General features: G+C 46.3%; 1 protein-coding gene across 1 annotated transcript in view; it reads left to right on the forward strand.

Moving 5' to 3' along the window:
• The first annotated feature begins 15,725 nt into the window (after positions 1-15,725).
• Positions 15,726-20,617, forward strand: part of LOC142586686 (salivary peroxidase/catechol oxidase-like) — a 51,424-nt gene continuing 46,532 nt past the window's right edge. The window contains exon 1 of the mRNA XM_075697674.1: positions 15,726-15,907. The gene's annotated coding sequence lies outside the window, so the exon portion shown is untranslated. The remainder of the gene's footprint in view (positions 15,908-20,617) is intronic.

Genomic DNA, 20,617 nt, shown 5'->3' on the forward strand with positions numbered 1-20,617 from the left:
AGAGGAGGTGCTGTGTTGCGACGCTGAACACAGTGCAGAGGAGGAGGGTCAAGTAGCTAGCTCGGGAGGCGTAGTTAAACGGGAGGAGGAAATCCTTCAGATTTCCCGGACAGAAATTCAGGAAGTTGGTCAGGCCGAGGAGCCGCCAACGCAAAGAAAATAAAGGCACTAGCAACGGAGCACCAAAAACAGTGCCAAGAGAAAGTGGCGTGCGCAAATTAAGAATTGCGGCAGAGAAGACAACGTGCCCGAGTATATTTAGAGCCACTAAGCCCTGTGGGGAGCGCAGAAAAAAAAATCAGAAAGGCGCGTTTGTTGGTTCAAATGTTTCGAGTCAGACCGCGTCCGAGTCGTCAGACGAGGTTGAAAAGAAAGCGACGTTCGGCGTTCAGGAGGACAAAAGCCAGGCGGCAAGTATGTTCCACCTCGTAGTTCTTTTCGAGGTGTAGCCTGTATGACACGAGAGAATGCGCCGATCAGGCGACGCGACGTGGTGATGCCAGGCGGTGCATCATGAGGGCAATACCAAAAAGGTAGGTGGACAGGACGAAAGGTATCGGGGGTCTTCGGAGAGGGGAATGACATACGTGGCCTTTGTATTCCCGGAGTGACAAGTTTGATATAGGAGCTTTAAGCAGCGCCCGTATCGACTACGCCTTAAGGAGACGATTCTCGCGCGCATAAATGGTGCAAACCTTGTTTTTCTATGTGTTTTTTTTAAGCAGATAGGCTTCTTTCTTCTTTTTTTGTTGACATACACTTGCACTGCCAAGTCTAGGTTATCGGATAGAAACCTGTATTGGCAGTGCTTACGTATCAGTTCAATTTTCATAAGTGGCGCAAGGTTTTTTTTTTCTTTAAAGAAAGACGCGTTATTCAGTGGAGCCGGGGTTAACCGCGCAATTTAGAAAGTGTTAGTACTGTCCCTGTGAGGTGTGTCGTGCTCGGACACAAAGAAGCAAAGCATTGATGCGTGTCTCGCACGTGTATTCATCAGACGACAGCGTTTTAGTATCGATTGGAGCGTGCGTGGTAGAAATTAGAATTAAGCTCGTATCTCCGTGTAATTTCAAGTGCGTAATTTACACAACAATATTTTGGTTCTTTCATTAGTTCGGGTCCTTTGTGAACAAAAGAGAGAAAGTGTTAGTGCGTGAGTCGCACGAAAGTGGAAGATTGGCGGAGCTTATTCGTAAAATGTGGATTGTTTTGAGAAGGAATCGTTGTCTTCATGGACTGTACTTGTGTCGCCAGACTTCTGCAGAGAATGCATTCTCTGGTGTGACGCCAGCAACCGTGGTCAAGGTGCCGTCCTTTCCCAAATTAACGAAAGCGGTGACGAGCATTCTGTGCGGTTCCTCAATCGAAAAGGACACCACTAGAAGAGGCGTTTAGCACCTCGAAGTTGTTTTTGCATGGAATGGGCAATTCAGAACCTAGGATGCGGTATTCAAAGCACTAAATTCACGGTCGAGAGCGACCACTGCACTCTTGCATGGCTGAAGCAAATGTCGGAAAGAAACGGGAGACGGGTGAGATTGTCGCATTTGGCCGGAATAAGAATGCAGACGGGCTCGGCCGGGGCAACGAGCTCAGAGCATTTTTAGGAACGTGTTTTGCACGAATCGCTATTAATTTGATTGAGACAGGCGACCTATTTCTGCCTTGCCGAGAGCTGATCACGACTAGAAAAGAAAGAGACCGAGAGAGCAGTGGAACATAGTAAAGCGATACGGGGATCATAGCGTCCAGTAGGCGTGTGGCTAGGTCACGCCGACGAATGTGTGTGTGTGTGCCTGTATATTTCCAGGGAGGTGAACACAACGAAGCGAGGGCTGGGCCCTCAAGCTGCCGTGTGACGACGATTCCCGTAGCCGCGACCGAACATCGACACTTAGGCAACCTGACATCTGGTCACCCTCAGGTCGAATATCTTGGCGGCGGAGCTGTTTGTTACGTCTCAAAACCACAAAAGAGTTAATTAGATGTTTACCACAAGGCAAACCACCACGCATCCATCAGCGCATATCCAGACGTCAACGCAGTGTGGACACCGACTATTGACGGGTCCACAAAGGCCACCATCCCACCATTACCTGACATCCTGAACTAAGTCCACAAAAGGCCGCCATCCCACGATTACCTGACATCCTGAACTAAGGATGAAGGGGGGGGGGGCATTCGATGCTACCGAACAACTGCGGCGACCTGGGATTCGTAGTCAATTAGACGTTTGCCACGAGGCAAACCCCCACCCATCCATGAGCGCCTATGCAGAGGTCAACGCAGCGTTGGCACCGACTCTTGACGGGTTCACAAAAGGCCATAACCCCCATCATTATCTCACTGCCTGAACTAAGGATGAAGAAAGGGGGGCGGGCATCCAATTTTACCGAACAACGACGGCAACGTTAGGTTCGCAGGTGGCTACCCGGCCGTATATTCCATACCATCAGGCTTTAAAGGCGGTGTTATTGCGGAGTGTTGCAAGGATGGGCGTGGTATCGCAAAGGATTTGACGATTGTGAACAGTCTGAACAGTCTGAATCTGAACAGTCTTCAGATTCCCTGGTCGACTCGCCTAGGGAAGACGACAGTATTAAATGCGGAGACTTTTCGAGCAGTAGGACAGAGGGTTCTGATGTGAACTCGGACGTTTAACTTGCTCCTGCATGGAGTGGCTTCTGTAACTGCAGCCGTGTAATTAAGTCAATATGCCCTTTTTCCTTCATTCTTACGACCTGACATAGCCGTCGACGGGTTTGGTGGAGTCACTGCCCTAGCGCCACCCTAACCCGCAACAATAACAAGAACAAGCGGCAACCTTTTCTTCGACTACCCTTTCTAAAATATTTTTTTCTGCAAACGCGTCATACGGCACCATCATCAGCTTATTGTATGTCCACTGCAAGACGAAGGCAGCTCCAATGAGGGATTGTCCATGTCCTACGCCAAGTGATTTCAACCTTGCGCCTGCCCCCCCTCCCCATTTTCCTAACTTCATCACCCCACCTAGTTTTCTGCGATTCCCTTCTCTTTCCACCCATTCAGTAACTCGAATGGTCCACCGGTTATCAATCTCACGCATTACGTGGCCTGCCCAGCTCCATTTGTTAAATCTTAATCTCAATTAGAATATCGGCTATCCCCGTTGTTCTCTGATCCACACCGCTCTTTTCCTGTCTCCTAACCTACCATTTTAGTCATTCTAACCTAACATTCTTCATTTCATCGCTCTTTGTGCGGTCCTTAACTTGTTCTCGAGCTTCTTTGTCAACCTCCAAGTTTCTGCCCGGTATGTTAGCACCGGTAGGATGCATTGATTGTACACCGTTTGAAGGACAGTGGTAAGCTTCTAGTCAGGATCTGGCAACGTCTGCCGTATGTACTCCAACCCATTTTTATTCTGTTAGTTTCCTTTCATGATCAGGGTCCCCTGTGAGTGATTGACCTGTGTAAACGTTCTCCTTCACAGACTCTAGAGGCTGACTGGCGATATTAAATTATTGTTTCATTTCCAGGCTATTGAACATTATTGATAATGCAGTCTTCTGCATATTAATCTTCAACCCCACTCTTACCCTTTCTCTGTTAAGGTCGTCCGTCATTTGTTGTAATTCGTCCCCAGTGTTGCTGAGCAGCACAATGTCATCTGAAAACCTAAGGTTGCTGAGATATTCGTCATTGATCCTCATTCCTAGGCTTTTCCAGTTTAATAGCTTGAGTATTTCTTCCAAGCATGCAGTGAATAGCATTGGAGAGATTGTGCCTCCTTGCCTGACCCCTTTCTTTCTAAGTACCTTTCTACTTTTTTAGTGGAGAATCAAGGTAGCTGTGGAATCTTTGTAGATATTTTCCAATATATTCACGTATGCTTCCTGTACTCCTTGATTAGTAATGTCTCTATGACTGCTGGTATCCCTGCTGAATCAAATGCATTTTCATAATCTATGAAAGCCATATATAGAGGTTGATTATTCTCTGCAGATTTCTCGATTACCTGATTGATGACATGGATGTGATCCATTATAGAGTATCCCTTCCTGAAGCCAGCCTGTTCTCTTGGTTGACTGAAGTTAAGTGTTTCCTTTATTGTATTGAAAATTATTTCTGTGAATATTTTATACAATACTGAAAGTAAACTAATGGGCTTGTAATTTTTCAACTCTTTAACGTCTCCCTTTTTGTGCATTAGTATAATGTTGGTGTTCTTCCAGTTCCTTGGAACCCTTGAAGTTGTAAGACATTTCGTATAAAGGGCCGCAAGCTTTTCAAGCATGATATCTCCTCCATATTTCATTAAATCGACTGTTATACCATCTTCTCCCGCTTTTCCCCGGTTCATGTCTTGCAAGGCCTTTCTAACTTCACTAGTTATAGAAGGAGCCAATGTATCCTGTTCATTACTACTTCGAATAGAGGTAGAGTGGTTGCTATGGGTACAGTAGAGGTCAGTATAGAATTCTTCCGCTGCTTTTACTATGTCTTTGAAGTTGCGGATGATATTACCCTACTTATCTATCAGTGCATAGATCTTGGCTTGTCCTATACCAAGTTTTCCTCTCACTGATTTCATGCTATTTTTTTCTGCTTCCTCTGTCTTTCTAACATTATAATTTCGAATACCGCTTACTTTCTTCTTGATCAGTTTTGACAGTTTCGCGAATTCTATCTGATCTCTTGAGTTGGATACTTTCATTCTTTGTCGTTTTTTTATTAGGTCCCTTGTTACTTGGGAAAGCTTAACTACTGGTTGCCTTGGTGCCTTACCTCTCACTTCAATTACTGCTTCTGAAGCCAGCCTAGTTACGGTTTTATACCTATTTAGAACTAAAACAAGAAAAGTGAACAGCTTAGGTTACATTGTAATTGACCGAACAAGTGGCTGGAGCGCTAAACACACACCACATTGACACACACTAAACACACACAGAAAGGCACAACTTACTGCGTGCTAAGCGAGCACGCAGTCAGAGCGCGAGCAAACGCATGAAAATGAAGCTATGTTATCCGGAGCGTTGGAGACGACAAAGGCGAGTCCCTCGTCTGATGTCACCGGAGCGTCGTTCGCAGCGCCGCCATGGCTATCGCACGATCGAGGCTAATAGACCAAGCCTGGTTAGAATTCGGGGTGCTAGAACGTAAGGCTATTCCAATGTGTTTATATTTCATTCCGGTGACGAGCCCCCCTCCCCCCCCCAAAAAAAAAAAATTGGTAAAACATTTTTCGGGCACTCCCACTTCTCCTTTCTGTCACAAGAAGCCACGAAAACTGCGAGAACTGGTATGACGCGTGCACGCGAATATGCATGATTAGGCCGAACAAACGAAACATATTACTTTCCCATTCTACGTCTTTTGCGCTGTTAGTCCTTCGCAATTTGTAAAATTTTTGTATGGGCTGCGCGCATTTCGCCTGCCGGTCACGCGACGTTACAAAACTGAGAAAAATCAGCACATCAGACACATGAACGCACTAAATATGTATTAATACGTCGAACAAAATATCCTTTGTTTTTCAGAATAAGCAGGAACTGCTCCATTACAAAAGCATGAAAGGATGGCTGCCCGCCGATTGCTCTGGCACTCGCTGCTCGAAGCTGTCGGTCAAAATGGATTTCTCGGTCTATAATAAAAAAAAAAATTCGTGGTAGTATAGCTTTGTCGAGCCCTTTCGGCATGTATGCGTTATCGCTTGGCCAACTCTTCTTCGCTGAGATTCAATTTTAGCGGCATTTCTAACCTTCCGTTCCACGCTGCAGCGATTTTCGACAGGCCGCCACAAGCTAAGCAAGGGGAAGCGGAACAATCGCAGAAGTCCTCCTCATCCACTTATTTACATTCACTGCACTAGCTCGGACCAACCTAAACTCTCTCCCGTTCAGCGCGCTCCTCGCCTCGTCTCAACCAATTAGGTAAGAAAAACGTGTTGAGGTAGGCAATGCTATTCGCTTTCAAACCAAACAAAAGTGACCTTCCATAAACGAGGAAAGCGTTCGATTGAGCTGTTCAAGCCATGATATGGGTCATTATCCGATGCTTGCGTCAGTGTAAGTAAATTTGACGTCAGAAGATTGCAATAAATTCAGAATGGAGTAGTCTTACGTTATTTGGTCCCTGGTTAGAACCTGGTTAGAGCTAACGGTGAGACACAGTTCATAGAGAAATGCCCTGCTCTAGAGTTTTGTGTCGATTTGTGTGACTGCTGTTAAAGACTTGTTTTCGTGGTCGTGCACTACGATGTTACGCACCTTCGAACATAAATGATACGTGACCAAAAATGATTAAAGTCGCTGCCGGTCAGACTCATTAGTCTGACGATTTCGAGATCGCCTACAGATTGAATACAGGAGTTTAGGTTATGTTACAAGTTCTTGTGGCTGCCGCACGTGTCTCAAGCTATTACTTTCCGATCTTTCGTAGTACAGACACGTATGGTGTTCTTCACTGGTCGATATCAAACAGGATTTTTTGCTCCGGAGCAGCCAATCCGGATTTCGCTGGTGGATCTGGAGCGGGCTCACACTTCCAACTCGTCGTTTCGAATCAACACACTCATGGCCGGATCACTCTCAGTTGCTCCGCTGCCGAAGCGCGGATTCGAGGGGACGTAGGACCAGAAGTATACGTAACTTCCGCCCGTTGTGAGATGGCGACTGTGGTTGCCATAGAAACGTACAGAGCGCAAGTCGCTTTGTGTTACGCGTGCGCAAGAACTTCCTGTACGATTAACCATACAGCGTTTTTGCTTTCCGCTGGCAGATTCAGATTGGTGAAATCCGAGCACTGGCTCCAAGATTTTGGTGGCCGCTCCAGATCTACCAGTTAAGAACACTAGTTGTGGCGCACACATACTATGCAAGTCCCTGCTCGCTGCTGCGATCGCGTGTTTCATTTTTGGCAGACTTGCATATGTGGCTTCATGCACTGCAATGTCTTTTCTGCTAGGGGAACCACAGCATAATAACTGTGTTCAACTGCGATGAACCTAAAGATGAATTCAAATATTCTGTAAATGTTCTATCGCTTGGTGCCCGATCGATTATATAATTGGCTTTTTAGACTTTGTGGCGATTGACAGTGACTCCACAAAACCCGTAAGAAAGTCGGGAGATCGAAACCGATATGTTTTGTTCTAAATTACCAAAAACATGAAACGAGAATGGATGAATGAATTGATCAATCAATCAAGTTAATTGTTAATAAATTGTTGTACAAGTACAGAATGATGCACAAGAAGTAGACTCTTCTAGCTCGTCGAACAGTACGGGAACTCATCGCTCGCGTAGTCATGCTTTCACAAAATAAATTACAAGTGCTGAACGTTTGAGTGTTTCAGCGTCTGAGTGCTTTTGTTTTTTTGTCTACGTATCGATTCTTGCGCAGACAGATGTATTTAGCGAAGGAAATGTTTTACACACTGGCACATGAAACTAGTAGGCTTACGCCACCAAATTATTTCAAGAGAAGTAATGCTTCATCGGGCTTACATGCGGAAGTTATTATTTATGTGTCATAGGGCACCCCAAATAGATGACTAGCATATCCAATGTCGGAGATTTCGGGAGCAATCTCACAACGCCAAATCTTGCGATATTCTATACTAAAGGCGATATCTGAAAGTGCACTTCATTTTGCTTATAGAAGGTGGCTGATTTAGTTGATGATTAGGCTAAGTGAAGCGCTAATTTATGAGGCCCTGAAGTAATTTCTTCATGCATGATGAGATGCCAGAACTCGCGCGCTACTTTTGCTTTAAGAATTATATTACGTTATTAGAACTTCAACCCTGATTGATCGATATCGCGTTGCAGGGCCGCCCGGCGCAAGCAGGACATTTCGCAACTTTGAACAAAGGGACACAGAAAAGACAAGAACTCCTCTCATCGATGTAAAAATATAAAAGTAAAGAAGAAATAGGAGGTGACAGACATATAAAAAAATTTTCCGGTAGAAAGCGTAAGTAAAATACAGTTACGGGGCTGTGTTCTCAGTCGATAATGTTTCATGACACTAGCTTTCTCGTTTCACAACATTCAATGTAGTGTCTTGCTGCATCGACGAGTGTTTAGACATCGCGAAGTTCCTGCTGTACACCCTGACATCACAAACGCTGCTAAACGTGACGTAACTAATATACTGCGTTGTTACCGCCTCCTTTGGTGTGAGTAAAAGAGGAATGCTATCCCCACTGCGGCACTTGAGCCAATGAAATCACATGCGTAGTTAGCGTGATCGCGACTGACACTACTTGTACTAGATGCGTCTAAAGGCAACACGAACACTTTCAGGAAAGCTTAACATAGTGCTTTTTTTTCAGGCGCAGAATAAATTCATAGTGAGAAAGCGGACAGCTAGTGCACGTGTCTGTTATTTAAGTATGAACAAATTTATATTCTATGGTTTTACGGGCCGAAACCAAGATCTGATTAGGAGGCACGCCTTATTGAAGGACTACGCATTAATTTTGATCCCGGAAATTAATTTTGACCACCATCGAAATGCAGCCGTCGCGGCCGGGAAAGAAGCCGTGACATCGAGCCTGGTAACGCATACGCCACAACCACTGCGCTCCAGCGCGGGTTCCTTCTTTTCTTTAATTATGTATGCGCGACTTGCGTAGTGCCTCCGTAGTATGCAAACACGCGGCTTGTTAAGCATTCGACCTCTACGTGACGCAAAATGGGACTAAGGGTGCTATTCTGGACATTGCAAATAAAACTTCAACATATTTTCGAATTATCCATCTTGTCAGCTCGATTGGTTCAGAGGATTGCTATGGCCTCCCTCATTGGCTCCAAATGTCGCCATTTCAGAATTCGACAATATGGCGAAACTTGACATTCTTTTCAGTCTACAGAGTAGTACCCGAAGAGCAAGTATTCTCTCCCACGAGTTTCCCTTGCCGCGCGCGCTTCATGCGTCCGGCGCACGCTGAAATTCGTGTCCCCGAAAGCGCTTCACCGAGAATATGACGCCTGTGACGGTGACATTATTGACAAGATCAGTTCGCGCTTTTCATCTTCAGCGTATAAGGTATGTTTATACTAAAATGCCCCGATAATTCAAAGCTGTCATTGGCAATTCTTGAGGTCTTTTGAAATTTGTGAGCTCAAACACAAACCTCTTCTAGAGCTTTCGCTGTGTTCTCACACGCACCAAATCGTACCAAAAAAGTAAGAACGTGGAGCCGTCTGAAGACAAAGAGAGTTTAAATGTCGATAGAAGAGGCTTTAAACCCATGGAGTCCACAGAAAGCTCCACTGTCGACAAAAAATATCTTTAGCCCGCCTTTCTTTCGCTTTATGGCGTTTGTATATGTTTACAGGATCAATAAGAAATGCGTTCCCCACTTACCATCGTCTTGGCGCCTTGCGTCATTTGACCTTCGTGTGTACGGCGAATTGCTAAGTGCCGACTTCTGAGTCACCTTGGGCCTAACGTTACGTCAAGCAACATGATGCTTGCCTTGTTACATCGCTCGACTTGCCATTTAACCTGAGAAGGGCTATAGGTTTCTGCCGAGACGTGATAATCGTTGATTACCGAGACGAGGGATACAGGAAAAAGAATGCAAAGCGTAGGGCTACGTGACCGAATCAAATCAATTCTATTCGCATTCTGAATCAATCATAATGGCTATAAGGGTGTGGTTCTGCGTCCACGGGCCGATTTACGCTCGAGCCCCACGCCGCACGGCTCGCCTGCCGCACGCGTGCGGTCGTGCGAAAAATTTCTCATCTCGAACATTGGAGCACAAATTTAGGTTGGCATTGGATCCGCACATGCAGTGGAAACCGAAATTTGTGCACCGTGCAGTGTGCGACATGTGCTGTCTTTCGCGTGACCGCATGCGTGCGGCAGGCGGGCCGTGCGGCTTGAGCCTAAGTCGGCCCTTACAGAAACACTATATACTATGAGTCGTCATGGTGGTTTCCGTCTGGGACATGATACAACGTACCTTCATGGAAAATCTGCTATTGTACCTCTATGCAATCAGGTTTTTTCAGGTAGAAATGAAAGTAGGCATAAACAATACTTTCTCGCACGTTAGTTTTTTACGACACTATTTGTTTAGGCATCTTAATTTTCTTATATTTGTTTATTTTTAACTAAAACTGCATTATTTGTGGATCGGCTTTTTATATCACATGTTTGCTTGCTTTGAAAGTGTTGATTTGTACCATGTACGCTCTTCTGCGACAGCCTTGCTAAAGGGCCACAGTATGTAAATATGAATGAAATAATAAGATTTATTCAAAATCGGATGGCTCTGTGACCCCACTGAGGTGCCAGAATATGAGTACGGTAGAAAAAAGAGGAGTGGGGGCGAACCGCACCGCCACCTTAAGTAGATGCTCCTAAGAACGTCAACACTTCCGGCGTAGGTCCCACCCCGGCCCTCAAGACCTAGAGCCGGCATGCCACGCCAGTCTCCAGGGCGAAGTCCCACGGAGATTGTAAAGTAGCCTCGGCCACCACTACGGGCAGAAAAATCCGCCCTTCCAGAGTTACTACAGTGCAACGATGGCGGTTATGGACGTCTCGGAGTCCTGGGCGTTCCCAGAGCATGTGGCGTATAGTGGATGGGGGTCCGTCTTTGCATCTCGAGCACTTTACCCTGGGTGGTTAAGATTTTGTTACGCCATTTTGTGTCTCAAGTGATTCGCGTTTCGCCGCAACCACGCTAGCACGCCACTTTTCGAGCACGTCTTCAGTGAGCGCAAAGCCGCTGCGGGCTTGTGAGTGAGCACTTGTGCTCCTCTCGGGGGGCCTTTCGGTAACAGGTGTTCGTTAGGTGGGATGGTCTCGCGTAGCCTCTTGCGCCGGGCGACAGACGCTTCAGACCGCTCAAGATCTGAGTCTCTCGGCAAAGGAGGCGTCTTCTCGCACATAGGTGACATGCCCGTCGACAGGAGGTATTGTCGGCAATCGCGTCCATGGCTTCCTGAATCACCTCGATGACCTTCTCAGTGCTTGGATTGCTAGGATAATCTTGCGGTTCTGCTCCCCTGGTTATATCGTCCGCGTATATCGTCTCTCTAACACAAGGTGCTGTCTGTATACACACTTCACGCCCTCGCATGACTACATTGAAAAGTGTCGGTAATATAGTATGGCTCCCTGAGGCACTCCGCTGGTATTATCAAAGATGCGTGGGTTTTTCCTTGCCTCTTCGGTTTTATACGCTCGACCGTAAAGCATCGATTTGACGAAGTTTACGATGCGGATGCCGGCCTCACATTCCTCAAGCGTCTCGATGACCACTGCATGTTCGACTGGGTCAAATGCCTTCTTGAGGCCTACTGGTACAAGGATTCCCGGGCGCTTCGTGTGGCCGCGACGAGTGTTGTCCATTCGTCTCAGGAGGTGCAGACTGTCTTCATAGTGCAGGGAGATACCGAGTGGCAATTCGACATGATTATATTGATGGGAAAGCAGCAGAAGGGTACTTTCGTGAGCCTTTAGTCCTGTTTCTGGAAGTGCATTAAAAGCATATATGTGTTCCGGAATGTGTACTTCTCGTGTACATGCACTCCAGAAAATAAAAAGAAATGTTAACAATGTTACCCCAAATTTGGCTTGTCTCTTAAATATATGTACCAGTCCCTCTGATGCTTGAGTCCCCTTGTGCGTATTAAAATGTTACTTTTTGGCACTAAAAAAAATTTGTGTGCTCCTGTATTTATTTAAGCCCACTCCTAGATCTTTTCTTTTTTTCGTTATATGTGCATAAATCATACGGTGAATACGCTTCTGCGTTTGGTCTCTAACAGAAATCTGCGAATGGAGGAAATCGTGTACCTGCAAAGACGCCGCTATGATTTCTGATTCTTTTTTTTAAAGGTAATCCATTCAGAGTTCCGCACAGCGAGCCGCAACACCAGGTCTACTAACGAAATCCTCAGTGGCTATGGTGTTGGGCTGCTGAGCACGAGGTCGCGGGATCGAATCCCGGCCCCGGCGGCCGCATTTCGATGGGGGCGAAATGCGAAAACACCCGTGTACTTAGATTTAGGTGCACGTTAAAGAACCCCAGGTGGTCGAAAATTCCGGAGTCCTCCACTACGGCGTGCCTCATAATCAGAAAGTTGTTTTGGCAAGTTAAACCCCATAATTTTTTACTAACGAAATCAAGAAGTCTCGATACTTCCGCGAGTGGCTTTCACGGATTGACTGTGGATCCATTTTTATCGTTATTGTCATAGGGAACCATAATGTGGTGCTTTCGAATAAATGAGTATGCTTGTGCGATTGTCTGAGATTTCAAATGTGATTCGATGGCCTTGGTGGTAGTGGTGCTGCTCCTGTTGCAACAGGCAGTGGTAGCCTACGTTAGCGGGAAATTGTTCCGCCTAAGTATTTCCTGCGTTGTAACCATGGGTTTATCATTAAGATTGATCAGCTCGGCGTTTCGGAGCAAGGCTACCAACAGCAGCGGAGCTCCTTTCTCGATTACGCAGGAATCTTGAGAGAACACTATGTTTAGGAAGATCTCGTGAAGAAGACCCTTCCTCGGTAGCCTGTGAAGCAGCGTCTTCCTTTCCATGTTGAATTAAGGAACATCCAGGTGAAGTGTTTCATATAACCTATATAAGACTACATAGCAGCGAGGAAGATCGTCCCGCCATAAATAACTATTATCCTGGTTATATGTGGAGCCGCTTTGGATGCGATACAGGAAGATAGCCTCTCACGAATAGGTTCTTTAACCACAGGAGGTTGATGTGGACGTCATTAAAACGTTCTAAAATGGTTGCGAACTGCATCCTTGGGTGCTCTAGGTTCTTCGGACTCTCGCTATCCCGGCGCACGACAGCATTTGGCACACAAGAACGTCAGGTTTCTCATTTACTTCAATTCCAACGTGTGAGGGAACGCACGGTAATTTTATTTTTAAACATCTTATTCTGATATCTTTAATCAGGGACAGAGATTGCTTAGAAAGCTTTTCACGGGGTAGGCAACGATGCAGTTGTTGTAGTGATGACTTTGAGCCGGCGGGTACCACGACATGTTGTCTACAAGATGTCCTCAGGGTTCGTGGTTTCGTGCAGTGCCACCGATTGGAGCACTTTCCATAGCCCGCATAGTTAGATTTGGGGGCCCGTTAAAAGACTGCAGATGGTAAAATTTAATCCGGAACGCTCTGCTACGGCGTCTCTCATAGCCTTAGCGTTACTTTCGGACATATCGGATGGACCAATCAATCTGCGTGTGTCTGAGAACTATAGAGTAGAAAGTGCGGGCCCTGTTGACATAATATGGTGCGGGTAAATAAATAGAGCAGGTTTGAGGATAATCTTGGTTGAGGTGCTGCTTCAAGAATATTTGGAAGACGAACTGTATGAGTGGGCGGGACAACGAATCCATGAACTGGTTCAGTGCAACGATTACGACGATGATGACTAAACTGGATGGGGGAATGAATTACCCGCTAAGTAATGTTGGCACTCAGAACTGTCTTGTAGTCTGGGATTAGAGTGTTCACGTTTGTGTGTCTTGACATTTCGTTCTTAGATCTACTCACGGTGTCGAGAGGCACAGATAGACATATATTTAGAACGTTGCATTACATATTTACAAGCAATCGACTTTGTCATCTCACTTCTCATCACCTGCGCCAGGTGTCTGGCATGCGCTATGCTCCATACCTGCACGACCAGCGTATTCGAGGACCTGCTCGCAATGTATCACTAGGCACTGCGTAGGCTAAATTACCGCTGACAGACAACCGACGTGGGACGGTTATCACAAACGTCACAAACGTGACGCTAAATGTACTAGGAGCTTGATAACGCACAACAAACATTGCCTGTTTCCAAAGTGCTCTCAGTAGGCATGCGGCGAGCCCTGTGACAGCGTGCCTACGGAGAGCAGCAGCATTCACTTGTCAACAAAGTTCTGGGGGCATTTATGAATGGACGGCAGTTGAATAAGCCTATTCAGTATCTTATACCCGTCGGAATCCGGACGTAGGTTTCCGTGTCATACGCCGCCTTTGTGCTATCGAGAATAATCAGATCGGACGGAATGACAGGTATTACGTTCTTGAAGGCTAGTTAGTTCGTAATTGAAGGAAGGCTAAAGCTGCGCGAAAAAAGAAAAAGACGAGGACAACCGAAAGCGGAAAGGAGCACCCAACACACTACGAGCGCAGGTGAGCTCGTGGTGTGCGCTTGTGGTGTGTTCCTTTCGGTTGTTCTTGTTTTTTTACGCGCAGTTTTAACCTTCCTTCAAGTATCAGACAGTTTCATGCTCATGTACTGAATACCGAATCCTTTACAGACTACTTTAGAAAAACGCTGCAAAGCAGCTTTTTAACACCATTGATATTGATAAATGAAAATTGATAAATATCGACGTTGAAATAAGTATTTTTTACACGTGAGTAGCCCACACCTTGTCAGGTGCCACACCCAGCGAGACGACATTGATCAAGCGTGCTTCCTAATAATTTCTGATATTTTAAGTGCTAAAGCAACTGTTTGGCTATGACAGGACACCATAGTATACAGAAAGCTCCAAATTACTTCTGGCTTTATGGAAGAATTTAATGTGCCCCTAAATCTCACAACACAGGCGCTTGCCATTCCGCCCTTACCGAAACGCGGCCACCGCGACTCAGAATCGCACGCTAGCTTCTGCTCAGAAGACAGCGCCGTGTCCTTTGAGCCGCCGCGAAGTAGCTTAAGGCACGTGCAGGTTGCAATACAGGTCCGTGCACCTTTCGCATCACCTCCGAGAGTTTACAGCATTTCCAGAGGCTCGTCTGGTCGGTCTCCTTGAGCCACCGCATATCCAACGCTTGTCGTTTTCTCACGCTCCTCAGTCCATCGAACTCGGCGCCCAGACGGCTGCGCTGTAGACGTCGATGGGCACCCGGTTTAAAAGACGAGTTTCGTTGTGTCCCGAAGTTTCGTGGCTGTTTTGCACCCGGACTCGTCTTTGGGAGGCGGCCGTCATCGTCCTTGAGAGGCCAGACGCGTCAGAGGCTCTGCTGCCAACGGCGGGCCGCTTGCTCGCAGGAGCCCGGTGTTGGCCGGCCATGGATTGTAGCTGTTATTAATCGCACAGGGGGCGCACCCCGCTGGCCCAAACTTGCCCCGTGGGGCCGCCGGTGGGCACGCGTGGCAGCTCAGCGGGCGTCCAACGAAGCCCGTGCGCTTGTCTCCACATTATAGAAGCTCGTTGCGGCACAAGCTAACAGTTGGTGCGGCTGCGAGTCCTTGACCGTTCGACGTGCAGCACCTATTTTTCTCTGCGCGACACATCGGCCAAACACGCGACACACGAGCAGGAGAATTGGGAGAGGCGCAAGAAACAAGGAAAACGAAAAGGCGAGGCAGGCGACACACAACGCGTGCAAGGTTAAACTACGACTGTGTTGCCTTCGACGAAGTGCAATCTTGGTGTCCATTTCGCAACGTGGGCTTCTTCTTTCCTGGAATCATTTGCGAGCGCGTCGCCGACGTACGGTGCATGCGAGAGGAGATGGTGTCAGAGCGAAGGTGGAAGAAAGTGCTTTCTTAAACCGCCGCTCCTGCTGTTTTTTCTCTCTTAGCTGCATTAACATAAGCGGAGACGAAAGAGGAGACGACCACATTCGCGCGCCGCGTCGAGGGGAAAGGCTCCTTGCGAGAGCGTAAATTCCCCCTCTGGCAGAAATTAAGAAACGCTCAGCGCACAGACGGAGCCTTTCCTTGGCTCCGGCGGGCGCCTCGTCGACTGGGCGCTGACGGGAGTGAAACTCGTTGGGGGCTTCTCTTTTTCTCCTGGTTTCAATAGCGGCTCTCCACCTCTACGATCGGCCGGCTGCACTGAGTGACCGGCTCAGTCGTCCGCCTGACTCCGTCGGCGGCAACTCCGAAACTCTCCTCGCCTTCGAGTCTACGCGCACACACAGGTGAGCAGCACCCGCGTGACTGGGCCATCCTGAAGAACTGCTCCGAGGAGGCCATGTGTCCATAATGGGCCAGGAGCAGACGAGAAAGTCCATGTTTGATGTGAACGCTCTCTTCCTGTGGCAGGATGGGTATCCTATAGCTGTGTGCTGTCTCCAAATCAAAAAGAAACTAGGGCTATTTTTTTTTCAAATTTCTATTTGCGGAAGCAGTTTCGCCCTTGAACATATTTGACACCGGCCAGTCAAGTCTTTACTGTGACGTACCAACGCGAATGAGCGCCGAGAGGCAAATACATAACAAGGACGTAAAGGATGGCTTTTAGACGGCAGACCAGTAATTTGCTAGAATAGCAGCTTGGGCTTGTTGGTTTTCCATCCTGGTGTTGTTGAAAGTCAGCAAAAGTCAGTCTCGTGTGCCGTCTACGTTTTGCGCTGTTAAAACCAAGACCAGTAATTGAAGCCTGACTCACTACAATATATCATTTTTCAATGTATTGTGATGGAAGAGTAAATGGTAGTATAGTAGGGGAATAGGTTCTATAAGACAAGCCTCATGAACTCATCACACAATGCGGGGATGTTATAAGAAATAATTACAGGCCATCCGTAATTTCGCACGTCTCTGCCTCATAGTGAAAGACGTTTAACATTTTGGGGTTCAATTTCAGTTCTTCAAACTTATCTTACACTCAGGAGATGCAAAGGTAAAAATTTTTATGAAACGCGATGCCAATGTATCAGTAAGTGTTTGACTGTCATCATTCTTGCCTTTAGTAAGTTATTTATGTTCGCTACATTTTAAAATCGAGGTCTCTTGTGTTTTCAGAGAGAGCAGTGACGCCGCTTGGTTTTACCATGCTAGCAGGAAGCCAAAATAGTATATTATGTTATTATTTTTAAGTTTTTCGAAACGTTTAAAAATCGCCTGCGGCAGATAGCATTGTTCTTGCCCTTGAGCTGTATTATGCACAGAGGCGAACATTACGAGCACGAGAAATTGAAACAAATATTCAAATAATGAACAAAAATTGAATAATGACCTTCTTAGTTCCTTTGCGGTACATATTTCAATTTACAAATTGTAGCCGGTGAGCTTGCAAGACGTAGCCACTTGAAACGAATTTCCAGGGTTGCACCAGTTTCGAGATATTATTTCCCAAAGTGTAGGACGAAATACATGGGCGTTCAAGTTTTTTTTTTGTGTGCTTCTGTCCATTAAAGAGTGTTTTGTTAAAAAAATAAGTGGAACAGCGCTTTTTTACGGCGAGTTTGATGGCACATATATCCAAACTTGTGTCATTCTAGAAATTCATTCCAAGTGGATATGCCTTGCCAACTCACCGGCTACAATTCGTAAATTGCAATATGTGCCGTAAAGTAATTAACTAAGAAGTTGATTAGCGAATTTTTCAATTATTTGAATATGTGCTTCGATTTTTCGTGGAAGTAATATCCGCCTTTCTGAATAATCCAGCTCAAGGACCAGAATTATGTTATCTTCAACAGACGAGATCTAAAAATTCAGGAAAACTGAAAAATTATCACCTCGCAGTGCGCATGCGCCATATGCTGTATCGAGGTATACCGCACCCAAATCCGGAAGTTACTGAAGTTTCTTCACACTGCGCTGGCGCCATTATGTGCGTGCCTTGTGGATTGCACGCAGGTCTCATTTTGTTGTACATCCAGTCAGTTTAACTGCGAAGGTTTTGTCCGGCAACGCTAGAAGCATAATAAGACGCAATGTATAATAATGGAGACACTTAATGGAATGAACTTTAATTTTAACTTAAATGCCTAACTTTGCACAGAATCGTTGCTTATAGCAGGAAAAAAGTCACAGGCCTACGTGGCACACGCAGCACAGTCGCAGCGTAAGCTGGAGGAGCGGCTCCATGGGAGCTCCATTTTCAGCAGCACGCACTACAGGGTCTCTGCGGCGAAGTCTATTCGCGTCGACTTCACGAGAACGATCTGAACTGTCGGCCCTGCGTCGACGCCGAGCTGCGGCTTGTGCTGCTCTCTGCACAGCGGTCTGCTGAGCCCGACGCTGCCTGATTGCAGACGCACGATTAGCTCTACGATACGCTGCTTCATCAGCGGTTCGTGCCTTGAGGCGCCATAACGTGTACCGAAAGTAAACACAGGTATCCAGACTACATGGCGCACATGTCGCATTCCTTGACCCGTAGCACGGTACGCTGCTGTTGATGATGATAATGATAACGATGGTTTGCTGGCATCTCCTTCGAAACGGGGTGATGACAAATAGTCACCTAGCCTGTTTGAGTTAACCAGGTCCAGCTACATGCAGCACGCAACTGATATATGCAAGAGCTACATGTCGGGACAGCTGGTTGAATATAACAAACCTTCATTGCGAAGCTTGTCCGTATCGACGCTACGCGGCACGCATGTCACGTCGCGTGTCAAATGGCACGATACGATGCCAATGATGATGACGATTTAATGGCATTCCCTTTGAAACGGGATGGTGACAGTCACCTAGCCTGCTTGAACTAATCAGGTATGCCATACATGTTTTTCATTACATCAATGTTTATAAATATCCATAATTTTCATTTTTTTTCCTCAAGACTTCTCTGTCTATCTTTTACCGCTACCTGTGCAATTGCTACATGACGTGTCACCTGGTGTAATAATATGCAACTGCATTGCAAAGGGCGCACGTATAGACGCTAGGTGGCGCGCATCCCACATCGCAAGGCAAGTTGCACGATACGATGCTAATGATGATGATGATGATGATGGTGATTTATTGGCATCCCTTTTGAAACACAATGGTGACCTAGCCAGCTAGATTTGACAAGTAGCACGATACGATGCTAATGATGATGATTTACTGACATCCCTTATGAAACGCGGCGGTGCATAGTCACCTAGCCAACTTGATCTGAGAAGTGACAAAAAACGATGCTAATGATGATGATGATTTATTGGCATCCCTTTTGAAACGTGTTGGTTACATAGTCACCTAGCGAGCTTGACTTAATTAGGTACACAATATTTATTTTTCTAGCATTCTTGTAACATCTCCTTAAACTTCCTTTTCTTCCACAAACCTTCGTTAACTGCCTTGTGCGCTACCTATGCATCTTCTACATGGCGTTCTACCTGGTGCAATAATATGCAACTGCAATGCAAAATGTCCACGTATAGAGGCTACGCGACGCGCATTTCACATCGCATGTCTCCTCGCGCGTTAAGAACGTTTATAGGGCACCTTTCCGATGCATGCTAGCAAGCACTGGCGGGCTTAGCGATAGAGTAGCTGACTTCCACCCAGCGGGCCCGGCTGGGATCCCGTCGGGAACAGGGTATTTTTTCTCATTCCCGGATAGCTGCTACGGACACTGAACACCGGCGGCGGAGGCGGACACTATCGCCAACCGAAACGGTTCTTGGAATGAGCCCATAACAGATTACGCTGTAGAATGAATACATATGATTGCGAATAATTAGCATAACGTTTTCACAAGTTTTATTGCAGCACACAGCAAGAAATTCTGTGCCTCAATTTATACTAGAGAAATAGAGAGAGACAGAGAAAATAAGAGATGAAGGGTAGAGAGGACACTAGAAAGATAGCCTTTGCATAGAAGCAGATGAGCTCAATGTAGTGATTACTGACCGAAGGTCTCAGGCTGCTCGTTAGAGCAGAACCAACTGTCACATTTTCCTGAACATTCAGCAAGCGCCACGCCAAAGGAGTACCAAGACCAGTAATAAACATGATATTTTCAGCCAGGCCCCGGAACGATGTGTATTTTCTCACTGATTTTCACTTTCCATGGTCACAAAATATTTTATAATTTTGGAAACGAAACTTATCTGTTTAGGATCTCTCCTAAAGCACAACTGTGGTTCCGCTACGCATTAGAAGTAACACCTTTTCCGCAGTATGTAACTTCTGATAATTTTGGAAGTATTTTGACGTATAAGCTCGAAGAAATTAGGAGCGTTCATTGTCAAATTGTTTGCTCGATTTGTCACTGAGCGCGTCGTCAACTTTTTGCAAACGTTGTCTATCCAATACGAACAGATTAGTGATGTTTTCTTCTGCATTCGGCTAGAGAAGCTTGTGCAAGCACCTCATGAATAACAAAAAAGGCGTGCGAACGAAAAAGAAAAAAAGAACATCCGACCAAAAAAAAAATGGTCACCAATCCACGCTGTGAAGGTAGTTGGACAGCGAAGCTGTACGCAACCACTAGAACGATTACCCATTGCGACGTCGGTTGAAATTAATCACGCGGCGAAATTCCCATGCACTTTACCAAATTATCAGCCTAGGCCGTTTCGACGGCCTGCGACTTGGCTTGCGCCGCTACTTCGTGCACCTACGAAGAGTGAGCCAGAGATAAGAGGAATTCGCCGCGCATCGTATGCACGCTGCTCTTCAGGAGTCCTTACTATACGTGGCCTTCCTAGAGCACTGTCACAACACAAATCAGCTGCTAGGCGGGTTCTTCTTTTACGTACGAAAGTGTAGTTACGTCACTCCCTGCGTCGTATGCTACAGTCAAGCGGCCGTCGCCGCGGAAGCTTGTGCAACAGTAATCTTTACCTGGAAAGGCATGTTAGGCGCGCTACGTGCTTCGCATTGCATCTAGGCGCAGGAGCGCCTTATGATCAATTATGTGGTTAGGATGCTTGTTTTGAGCTTGTTCTTTATTGAAACGTATGCTG

This window comes from Dermacentor variabilis, chromosome 1, assembly GCF_050947875.1.
Source record: "Dermacentor variabilis isolate Ectoservices chromosome 1, ASM5094787v1, whole genome shotgun sequence".
NCBI lineage: Eukaryota > Metazoa > Arthropoda > Arachnida > Ixodida > Ixodidae > Dermacentor > Dermacentor variabilis.